The sequence below is a fragment of the Dromaius novaehollandiae genome, unplaced genomic scaffold, assembly GCF_036370855.1.
Source record: "Dromaius novaehollandiae isolate bDroNov1 unplaced genomic scaffold, bDroNov1.hap1 HAP1_SCAFFOLD_38, whole genome shotgun sequence".
Lineage (NCBI taxonomy): Eukaryota > Metazoa > Chordata > Aves > Casuariiformes > Dromaiidae > Dromaius > Dromaius novaehollandiae.
In genome coordinates, this window is record NW_026991341.1 from 2869422 (window position 1) to 2881526 (window position 12105).

Below are 12105 nucleotides of genomic sequence, written 5' to 3' on the forward strand. Positions count from 1 at the left end.
TACTTTTTATTACATATACATCTTCATTTGTAAGACCAGAAGTATAAGAAAACAGTGAGGGGCAAGGTTTCCTTCTAGAATTTCAAGCTTGTAGCAAAAACTCTTCTGCACTTTTGTCTGTCTTTACTCATTTATAGAGTATGCTAGTGAAAAGTAACCCCAGAACCTGGAACATACTATAGCCTTTGCCCGAAAAAAGTCCTATTCACAGAGTAACTGGAGTGGCATATGAAAGTTGAATGTATTGATATTGTGCAAATTGAATTTGGGATCACCATCTTGATAAAGTTGCAAAATTCTATGGGGTACATCAGAGATTCAATCAATAAAGGGCAAAAAGAATAGGGAAAAAGCAGACTTCTTTTATTGATGTTGCATCACAATGATACCAGAAGATAGAAGGGAAAAGAATGGAAAAATGAGCAATGTTACTTCAAGCAGTATGTGATTAGAAGTTAATATCAGGATTAGAAGTTAGTATCACAGGGATTAGCAGTTGATATCACAACAGTGGAGTTAATGAAGAGAGGGCATACTGAACATACAGTGAAATACTGCAAGATTATGCTCAGGAAAATAGCATGATCTAGAATGAGATCAACAGTTCACCTTCTGGAAGGACGTTGATTACAAGTCATACAGGGGAGAAGTTTGAAAATAAAGTTTGATGTCTGTGCTGAACAAAGTCAATGAATAATGATTTGGAATATACAGTACTGCACGCTAGAGCTGTGAAGGTCAGAGGAAATCCATGCCCTGACCAAAAATTGTAAAAAATAAAAAATCCAAAGAACAAGTTACCTTTCAGTCTGATAATGTTGTTGTAAAGAATAATCTTAAGGCATTGACTTGGCCTCATGTTATTTTTTTTTGAATTTGGCGAAAGTGCTCTGTGCTCTGGAAAGAGAACGATAATGTATGCATTAATTCTGATTGCAGCAATAGCCTTTGTATGAGCTTTCATACATTTTCACTCATATGTAGTATCTGTTTCACAGGGCTGTTTGATTCCAAGCAAAAAGAGTGCCAGAGATAGTAAGAGGTAAAATATAAAACTCCAGAACATAAATTATTTTATGTTGACAGGCTTGAATACATAAAAGTTTGTTTTAAATACAGATTGGTTTAGATCTTGAAGCTTCCTGCTCAGGCTCATTGACTGTGCATATCATATTAACCTAAAGTAGCAGTATGGGGAAACCAGTTAGTGTATGCCTCTCTGGGTAAGCTTGAAGACTAGCTAAAGAGTTTTGCATTTCCAAAGGTCTTTCTCTGACATGGTGTTCCAGAAGGTTAGATCAATAGGAGACGTAACGTTGGCCTTAGAGAACAGGAGACATAACATTGGCCGCCTTTTTTAGTCCGCAGAACTTCAACTGGAAGCTTTCCAAAGGCATGAGACCAATTGCCCATCATCAGAGACAGCGACTGTACACTATTTCATCCGTTTTGCCAAAGCCATGCTATCACAATTTTACAGAAGAATTCCCGGTTTCCTTTGCTAAAGCAGATGAAGTGGAACCGTATCTCTTAACAGAAAACAGTGTGCAACAGCTTTGTTGTCAGCTGACATTGCTACCACAGGTACAAAGGACTGGGTTCACTTGGAAGTACCAATAATGCACATCTTACTTTATAGTCAGCCTCTTTTCTTTACTATTTTCCAACCTTATTTCAAGTTGAGTGGGCTTTCACTATTTCGTAATGCTTGGAATTATAATACTCCATTTTTCTCCAAGTCTCTACAGTGAAATCTAGAATGGCTAACTCGATTCATAGGCACTGATGCCTCTGATAAATTTTGTGAAGAAAAGAAATTTCTGTCATTTTTATCCTCTAGCATTTTAAAAGGATTGCTAGCTCTAACAACAGGATGTATCTTGTTCTTTTTGTTTAGGAAATATTTCATAAATGCCATCCAGTACACTTTCTAAATTCAAGAGCACTTGGTGTTAAAGACAAATGTGTGGCTTCCCAAAAGTAAGTACATTGCGTGTTTTAACCATCGCTCTATTCTGTTGATGCACAATAGTTCATGTTATACCTTTAATACATCCAGGAAGAGAGAAACTTTTAAAATACTTTCTGTTTTTCCTCAGAGTAGATATTATCTTTACATGCGTTTTTGAACTTCAGGAGATTTTATATATATGTATATGTGTGTAGCTACATATGTGTGTACATATGTGTGGTAGCTCACATATGCAAAGTGATTTCCTTGAAATCTAAAGTAAGTCACGCCAAAGTATTAGGGAAAATTTATGTTGTGGGCCTTGTGGAGGATTTATTTTGTGGGGAGAAAATTGTAATGGTTTCTGAAGCAGGCTACTTGGCAACTATATCCATGTATAATCTCCGTGACTATTCATTTTGTGCTGTTACAGCTGCTGATGTTCACAGATACGTAAGAATTTTCTTATAGTTCCTATAGAGTGATTACAAATTTTAAATTATTTGTTCAACTGTAATTATTATTTTCATCCAGCCACATGGGCTCTTAATTATAATTGATTGAGGTCTAGTTCTTACATACCCAATGGATTCTGCTAGCTTCTGATTAGTACTTCTTAATTATACTAAATGTAGTAGAATTTTCAGGCTAACAATGGGGAAGGTCCATGTAAATCAGATCTTCTTGTATAAGTTGTTGAATGTCAGAGGCAAGATCAGCTGGTTTACACTGATTTGGGGTGGAGGCATGGGGAAAGGAACTTGTGTCGGGACCAGAGAACAGCCACTGGCCCATTGTTGAATAGCATAGATGTAGCCTTATGCCCTTTCAGGCTCGGTTTCTTATGTGGTTTCAGGTTTTATTGAATTTGGATTCTCGCTGTTATTTTGTGTGTTAGCTGTTTTTCCGCTTGAACAAATTTGTTTTTTCAGGAACAAGTGTGAAGGTGTCTTTTTATACAGAAGTGTATGCTGCACATGCTTATCTTGTAATTACATATGCTTATCTTGTAATTTTAAGATATTTATTTATTTATTAATAAGTAATTTTAAGGTTTAAGATAAGTAACATATCTCACCATGTACTTTTTAAAAAGTTTTAAAAATCAAGATTGAAAACACTGCAAAGTTATTTTAAATGGTTAGAAATTGACATTTTTCCTTACAAATCCAGTATCTGCATTACTTATTTTTGCCTTTTTTTTTCTCCCCACCCTTTTCATAGAGCTGTTTCGACTGAGGCAGTTTCACTTAAAGTCTGTAATTTGTTTCTGTCAAAGTGTGTACAAGACCAGTATCTTCTACAGTTATTAAGAAATGCAGACAGTATCAGTACCTGGGTTGCTGCTGAAATTGTAACGTGTCACACTTCAAAGGTTTGTCATAGTTTTATTATATTATTAATTATGAAACTGTTACCTATTTTCTGTCCCTGTCAGTGGACTGTCAGCAGTTTGGTTTATTGTCACTAGGAGGGTCTGCTTGATGTTTTGTAGTAGCAGGTTTGAAAACTTAATAGAATATAAGAAATTAGTTGCCTAAGGATAAGAGAAGTCAGACTTTAACAGGGAAACCTCAGTGACAGAAAAAATAGTGACAGAGGGATATATTACTACAGTCAACAATTTTGATGACAAATTCTGAAAGAAGGTGCATCTCTTTTTTCCTCCTCCTCATCTAATTTTCTTATTTCCAGTCACTTTGTAGATTTATGTAGTAGCACATTCGAGGAGTAATTAGATTTCTGTCTGGCCAGTTACTATTTCTGTCAAAACCAAGCAGCTGTTGACTGTTGTGATTAACTGAAATTTCAGAACTGCGTGCATCGCTTATCTACCTTCTTGTTTAACGGAAAGTTTAACAGAAAGTCACTCCTTAAACTTGATTTATGCTTTGACTTCTGAACTGACTACTGGAGTAATATCTTAGTAAATCTGTGTTTCAATGGCTACTAGGCTGCTACCAGATGATTCCTTTCTAATCACTGTGAAAAATCTGAGTCTACATCTATCCACAGTTGTTTCTGTGGATTCAAGGGATCAGAGACCAAACCTCTGAATTCCCTTATCACTCTTTCTGTTGGGTTATCTTCTGGGTTTTTATTTGGCTTCCCAATTTATAGTATTTCTCAGAAACATATATGTGAAATGAACAATTCAAATAGTTTTTAACAAATCCTGGGAGAAGAAATAATCTGCTAGAATCACAATATATAGCTCACAGTTTATATTTCTGACAGGCAGTACAGCACTGGTTGGTCATATAAAGTCTGCATGTTTTGCTAACCTTTCAAGGTACTCAGTAGACACTATATATGAATGATTTTCAGTGAGTAGTGTCGTGTTAGTCCCTTGCTTTCTCTCTGCTGTTTTCTTCTAGTGCTTCTTTCCAGCCTTGCAAGAGCAATAGAATCAAGAAATTACTGGTGATAAGCACTGGGTGTGAGTCTTAGCACCACTCGCTACTTGCAAGGGTACTTTATCCCCACGAAATCAGTAGAACTACTTTCTAATTCCAAAATAAAGTGGTACCCAGATTAAGCTTTTTACTAGCAACTGACTGAATTTGATAGCTTCCAAACACACATGAGCTCTAAAAAAAATTGTGTATCTTAATATTTTTTTCCAGCTGCAGGTGAGCTTGTTATCAAAATTTCTTCTTATAGCAAAATCCTGCTATGAACAAAGAAATTTTGCCACTGCGATGCAAATCTTAGCAGGCTTGGAAAATCTTATTGTTCGACAGTTACCAGTAAGTGATACAATTTGGGACTCTTTTCTGTAACTATTTTGTTTAAACATAATCTTGTTCTGATACGGAGAGTAATGTGAATAACAAAACTGTATTTTTTTTTATTGGAAGGCATGGAAAATTTTACCTGCAAAAGTAGCTGAAATAATGGAAGAACTCAAGGCTGTTGAGGTATAGTATAAAGTCTTTAATGTAAAATACTCCTTGGGGGTTGGAGAAGATATGAGATCTGCCTACATGGGTGCCTCTGCAGGATAAAAGCCAAAATGATTATTTTGTGCTACTAAGGAGATTTTAATTTGATTTAAGACTGTTAGCTCTTGATTAGTCCAGAGTTAACATTAATTTTCATCTCCGTATTTTTCTTAAAAATGTATCCTATGTGGCTAAAAAAAAAGACATTTCAAAGCAATTTAGGATATACACTTTTTCTTTTGATTTCTGCAGGAGTTTTGTGACTCTAATCTGTTTTGAACAACCTTAAGTGTTTGTTCTTATCACAGGCATTCCCTCATTGATCTATCTGATTTTGAAACCTAGAGAAAAATTCTAAGATATAATTTTGTCTGTGGATTAGAAACATCAAGAATTCTCTTTTGGGATATCTTTTGATTGAAGTTACTTTCTTTAGTTCCGTATTTTAAAATGTCTGCCACCAGATTAATTTAAAGTGTTTTCTTCAACTGCAATGCCAAAAGTTAAAATTCATTACAAATAAATATGTAGTGCTAAACACATAAAATGGAGACCTTCTTATAAAGCCTGCTGTGACACTAAACCTGAGATTTGTTTGTGTACATTTTTAAACCAGGTGTTTTTAAAAAGTGACAGCTTATGTTTGATGGAAGGAAAAAGGTTCAAAACACATCCAACAATTCCATCAGCCCATGTTTTGGCTATGCATGTCCAACAGCTTGAAACTGGAGGATTCACGATGACAAATGGAGCTCACAAGTGGACTAAACTTAGGTAACTATTTTAATTATATGTATATCACCTAAATTTTTAGAACAGAATATGGTCTAATGAGGTAATAAGAGGAAACACAGCATTTCACATTAGCGGTTTAAATCATTGCATCATTTTGACATCAGATATAGAAGTGAACGCTCTGTGCCTTTGAATGTAAAGTTTTATCATCAGCAGCAAAACAAAATAATCTTTTTTTCCCATATTTTCTTTCAAGAAATATTGCAAAAGTTGTGAGCCAAGTTCATGCATTTCAAGAGAATCCCTATACATTTACACCAGATTTCAAGCTGCAGTCTTACCTCAGACAAAGAATAACTCGTTTTAAAGATGCAGACATTTCTGCCTTGGCAGCTGACAACTGTGCCAACTTCCATCAGATACCAGCAGAAAAGCATTCTCGAAAAATTCAAGACACACTGCGCAGGATGAAGGCAACATTTCAGTAATTATTTGCATTTTATCTGTTCTATGCCAAGTGTAAAACTGCATTAAGTTGACTACATCTCCTGGACCAATTCCCAAGCAAATAGTTAAGTGAAGTGAATTTCAACATACTATCTCAAGTTGAAATGGATATATTTCTTAACATGGAATTGTAAAACACTGTCTAATCAGATTGGATTTCCTGGATGACTTATCAAAAGGATAAAAATAAAGAGAAAAGTAAAGAGAGGGTATAGATGAAAAGGATAACTCATTCTGTCACTGTTCTTTATCAGAAAAATAATTAGTCCACAAACAAATGTGGAAGAAATACTGTGGAAAGAACTTAAAATCACGGTTTCTGTTGCAAAGTTGGCCTAGGAGAGTTCAGAGTGTAGTTCATTAGATGTTGAATATATTTTTATAAAAACATAGTGCATTTGTACCCTGTCACAGTGTGCATATAATTCAGGGGCACAAGTCCTCTGCTATCCTCTAACTGTTGGTGGTTTTTTCTGTTATGGCGTGTTTCATGAAAACTATACTTGATTTAAATAATTGGCCATCTTTTTCTTCAAACATACTAAAGAAGGAGAGGAATGCCATGCTGAAACATTTTGGTTTGCTTTTAATGCCATTGAACTAACCTGTTTCCAAATAAAAGTAAGACCTGAATCTAAATATTACCACTTTGTTGCTCTGGTTCTGCCTTTGTGGCAGATGTGAAATTGCTTGTTTCTGTCTGTACTTGGTGCAAGAGTCACTTTGCTGATTTGTGTACGTATGTGCACACATTTGATTATAGCTTTTGCTCCTGACATTACTTTACTAGACTGTAATGCTGCAACAGCACTAAATAAAGATAACTGTGTGTGAAATTTGGATCTGCATCTTGTGAAACTTTGGTGCTAACATATTTATAGAGCTTATGCTTACAAGGCCATCTAAATGCCAATGAAATTGGACGATATTGCTAGAAAGTTTGTTGAGCTACCAAGGATTATGCAAGGCCAAGACTTTAAGCCTACAAGTTGCTTACAAATACAAGTATTTCTATCAGAGTGAAGACTAGTAGTACTCAAAGAGAGATAGGGAAGGGCAAGAAACAGCTAAAATAAGCTCTATCCTGAAGGTAGTTTCTTAGAAAAATGAAGAAAAAAGATATTTTGGAAAGAGCAATGTGAACTAACTGCACTGGAATATTTTTTTGAGGGGAAAGATAATGAAATAAGAAATGGGAATGTGCACATCTTTAGTGTTTTGCAAACTGTAGTATTGCGCTTGACAGAAATGCATGTGCGTGTTAAATTGTAGCTTGTTCAATGTTGAAGAGGAAAGCTTCTCCTTTTCTCTTATCAATAATGGCAATATATATGAACACAAGCCTTTTGCTTCTGCTCTTTCTCAGTCAAACACAATTTGTGCCAGTTCTTTCCATTAAATACCTCAGTAACTTATTCATGCTAATATATTAACACCAGACTAACTTTTGTGCTGTCTTACTAGTTTAAACAATTGTAGAACTCAGTCCTCAGCAGGATTTTCTTGCATTTGTTCTACTTTTAAGATGAATTATTTTGATACATATATGTAAGTTTATCTTGTCATTAATTGTAGTATCCTGACTTACCCCTAGGAAGTAGAATGTGTTGTTATTTTAATAATATTTCTCTAAAATTCTTAACTGTAAAAACACTTAATGATTACCTCTTATCTTTGTGTAGTGCAGTGATGCAAGAATGTCAATGATAATGCTATCATCAGGCATAAATTTCACATAATATTTGATCTATATGCATTTATTCTAATTTTTTTTATTTTTAATTATTTGCTTTGCTTTCTCAAACGAAAGTTTACCACTCACTTAAAGCCACGCCTTGCCTTTGAAAGACAGTAAAATTTAAAGTAGCATAATCTTAACTAATGCAAAGAACTCCACAAAACTTTCTAATCACATGATCTTAGTAAATGCATTGGATACAGTTGTCAGTCAGACTGTTGAAATTGCTTTTCTGGTTTTACTTAGCATTTGCATTTTGCACCCATGATATTTAGCTCATATATTTGTTACAGTTTTGATCAGGATTTAAAACAATTACTACATCTAGAAAATATTATGTTTCTTCTATGACAATAACTGGTGCTATTCAAGCATTTAAAAATCATTTCTTACCTTCTGTGTAATGCTTCAGTGTATCAGACTTGGTATTGCTGTAAATGCATATGATTGCATTATGGTACTACTTTGGGGTGTTCTCATCAATCAGATATTTAAGATTTTCTATTTAGATACCACCCCACAATAAAAAATAATGTAAATAGCTATTGAAAAAATCGCAGTTTTACAAGAAAACTGGTCTGCTTTTGTCCATGAACACTGATGTATGCACCTCTTATATGACACAGATTTCTGAATAAAGTTATGTCTAGCATCTAACTGTATTGTTTGTTTATGAGTAACTTGTAGGAGGGATGGGGATAAAGTTTCCTTTCCTTGTTGGGAATGTCCTTTTAAAACAAAATGAAGGACAAAATTTGTCAAAGAAACAAGTTCAGTATGATTTAGTTGACAAAAGTTTCTTGGTGTCAGTAATGCATAATTGAAGGAGCATGCAGTCTACCCCATGTTCCCGTTCCAATATCAAATGAGAATGTTTGGAAAAAATGAGGTGGTTCTATAACCTGGAACTGCCACTAGCTCTCCTATTTCTTCTCCATTTTCCACTCTCATCCCTCATCTTGTTTTTATGTTGATTATTTTTCAAACAGTGACCCATGGAGTTTCTGAAATGAAATGTGCTCCTTGCTTTGCAGTTGCTCGGTGACACTGGTGTTCTTCCTGCTTCCCTTCGCGGGTGTCTGTCCCCAGAATCCCTGGGGTTTTTAGGCCTTCTGCTAGGTAGAGACCTGGGTACCAAGTCCTAGCTACACTACGTGCATTTGAAAGCTTTATATTTGAGTTTCCAGGACGCACAGCTCCAACACCTCTAGAAGCCAGGAAACATGACTGAATTCTGTTGGATCCTATGAGTTATTTCATAGAAGCCCAACCCAGGAAACTGGAAAATATTTCATGAATCAACACAGATTCATGGTTCTGACAAATCTCTTTCCCTGGAAACTTTTTAACCAGTTCTGAACTTTGCATTTTATTTTTCTCTATTCTGCATTCTTTGTGTATTAGATTGGTTTTTTTTAAGCATTCCTGGGACTCTTTTATAACTCTTCTGAGTATTGTATGTGATTTGCAAAGGATCCAAATTTTAGGAAAGTCATTTCTAAATAACAAACAAATAAGCTATAGTCTGAAGGGAGGGAAGCTGGCAACGTTTTTTCAGTGGTAAAGATATGATTGTGATTGTTTCAATCGCTCATATTAAAATGAAGTAAAGAGTGCGGGTAAGTGGGTTTTTTTTTTTCCTTTCTCATACTTGCTTAAATGCAATCCAAAGCATATATTCCTTGAAATTACATATTGTGTTTTCTTAAGAGCTTTTCTCCTTTTTTGGCAAAGCTTCTTTCTCAAAGCATGCTTTACAAACAGTTATTTTAAAATCTATGTTGACCTTTAGAAGGGATCTCTAAGCTTTGGAAATGCTGGTTTGAGCAGTATTTTAAAGACTACGCCCCATAAATCAAACTCAGTAATTAGCTGAGTGGTCATCTTTGGGTCATCTCTGCATTACTAACAGATTTTCTGACCTATAAATAATTTTTTTATCTTCATTTAGTTATCATTAAGATGTAAATATAAATCTAAAACATTTTCTGCTAGTCATCTTAACTCCCGCCACTATAACTTCAATTAATAGGGTTTTCCGAAGTGATCTTGTAATTTTTTTTTAAGTAACAATGAAGACTATATTTATGGTGGAAGGTTCCATTGAGTTTTGCTGTGATTTCATACTCTGACTCTCTGAAAAATATGCGAGAATGAACAGTTCCACCTTGCTGATCTCTATTTAGAATTTCCTGTATCACAAAAGTTTGAAGGACTTTTCAGTTTTCATAATTCTGTATTTCTTAATGCAGGGAACTGAAAGAGCAAAGAGCTTGAAGATAAAATGCCAAAAAAGAGCAGACAACTCCTGAGATGAGTGTACAGATCCACAGAAGATGTCAGCAAAGTAACTTTGCTCCCCGAAGGTAAATTGCAGGACAAAAATGGGCTCCATCTGTTGAAGATCACTGTAGGAAATGCACCATCCTCTAAGTTAGTTTATTTAAATAAAAGATAATTTGACCAAGAGGTTGAAACCTAAAGAAAGAAGATGTGGGGAACTGCAGTATGTCATCGAACACCTGAGATAAGATACTTAGCAATTTACTAGACATCTTAGGCTGCAACTAAAATTGCAAGAATGGTATATTCAGAAATATTGCCAACAGTCTCATTCTTTGAATGTCCAGGCCAAGGGATATGCTGCAGTGTTTTGCATCTCTACCCATACAGCTACGTATCCTCCTAATGATGGCTAGGACATGCTTTAGTCTGAACCCAACATGGGGATAGTTTATATGTAGCCTTGGATGTCTAAACCAGTGCTGGGACTGTGGGAAATAATGGGAAGAAGCTAGACTGTAGTGCACACAATTGCAAAGTATTGGAGAGAGCAAGCCCACACAGGAAGGAAAGATGAGATGAAAGGATACAATATGTTAAAATACTGTCATAAATGTATATACTTGTTTTAGAATTCAAAGACAGGCCTACTGGACTTTCTCCGTGAAAATCAGAAGGGGAAAAGTGCCATAGTAGTGTCTATAGCCAATATAACAAGCAGGAAGAGAGGGCAGAGACTTCATTTGTACAAAAATGATTCATCTCAGTACAGGGAAGAGAAAACTTTAATTATTCCAGATCTTCCAAAACATAATAGGACATAGGCAGTCTAATAAGCTTGTGAAATAGGTTGAGAAAAACTTTTCCTTTCAAAAGATGGTGGATATAAGTAGGAGGGCTGCTTTTTTAGATTTAGTGTGATTAATAGAGAGAAACTGGTTGAAAATCTGAAGGTGGAAAGCAATTAGGATGAAAGTTACTGTGAAACAACAGAATTCATGATTCTAAGGAAAGAAAGGAATGAGAGCAGCAGAATAATAACAACGGGATTCAAAAAAGCAAACTTCAGTAAGCTCAAGAAATGGGTACACAAGGTCACAAGGGAAGGAATTCTAAGGCAAACAGAAGTTCAGGAAAGCAGAGGGCTTCTAAAGAGCAGTTCCTAAAACAGGCCATATTTTAAGTATAACAACAGTCTATCCTCATGCAAAGGAAAGAAAATTGATAGAGCTGTGTGGCTGCAGTAGAGCCTTGTCAATGACCTGAAAAATTAAAAAAGAATGCTGAAAAAGTAGAAACAAGAAGGGTGCATCAGCAACAACAAGTATAAAAGAATAACACAGCATGTTAGGAATAAAAATGGACAGACAAAATGTTATGGCCAGCAGGGAAAAAGAAGTCATAAAAATGGGTTCTTAAATACTTTTTCTATCATATAAAGTTCTTTCTTTGCTTACCAGGAAAGGTGAATAAATATCAGATGGTGAAAAAGCCTGGAGTGTTTGCCGTTTCACTCCCTACCCTCACTCCAAACAAAAGGTAAGATAGATGATGCTTATCATGATGAAAGCTAACCAAGAAACAGGCATGCTGGTCTGAATAGGAGATTAGTAAGCTGAAGGCTGTTTTTAGATGTATTAGATCATTAAAACCTCATAAAATCTGTTCTACAGTAAATAAAGAGAAAAAGAGTGGGATGTAGTAGGGGTAAGGGTACCCTTGATAGCTGGAGTAGGGCCAGGACCCAGCTGTATCTGGTATTTTTACTACTGACATGGAGGATGGGATGGAAAGTACACTTACATAACGTACAGTGTAAGAATTCACAAAAAGTATGGTAATGGTTTGAATTTAAGCTAATCAACCTCTTGAAGCCCTACATTTTTGAAGGATGAATATAAAATGAAAAATAACTGCAGAACTTGAGGAAAAAACTCTGGGTATTA

The 12105-nt window shown here is 35.3% G+C and overlaps 1 pseudogene; it reads left to right on the plus strand.

Annotated features, from left to right (window-relative positions):
- The window catches only part of LOC135325950 (kinase non-catalytic C-lobe domain-containing protein 1-like), a 43778-nt pseudogene extending 36415 nt beyond the window's left edge, over nt 1-7363 (plus strand).
- Nucleotides 7364-12105: the final 4742 nt, after the last annotated feature.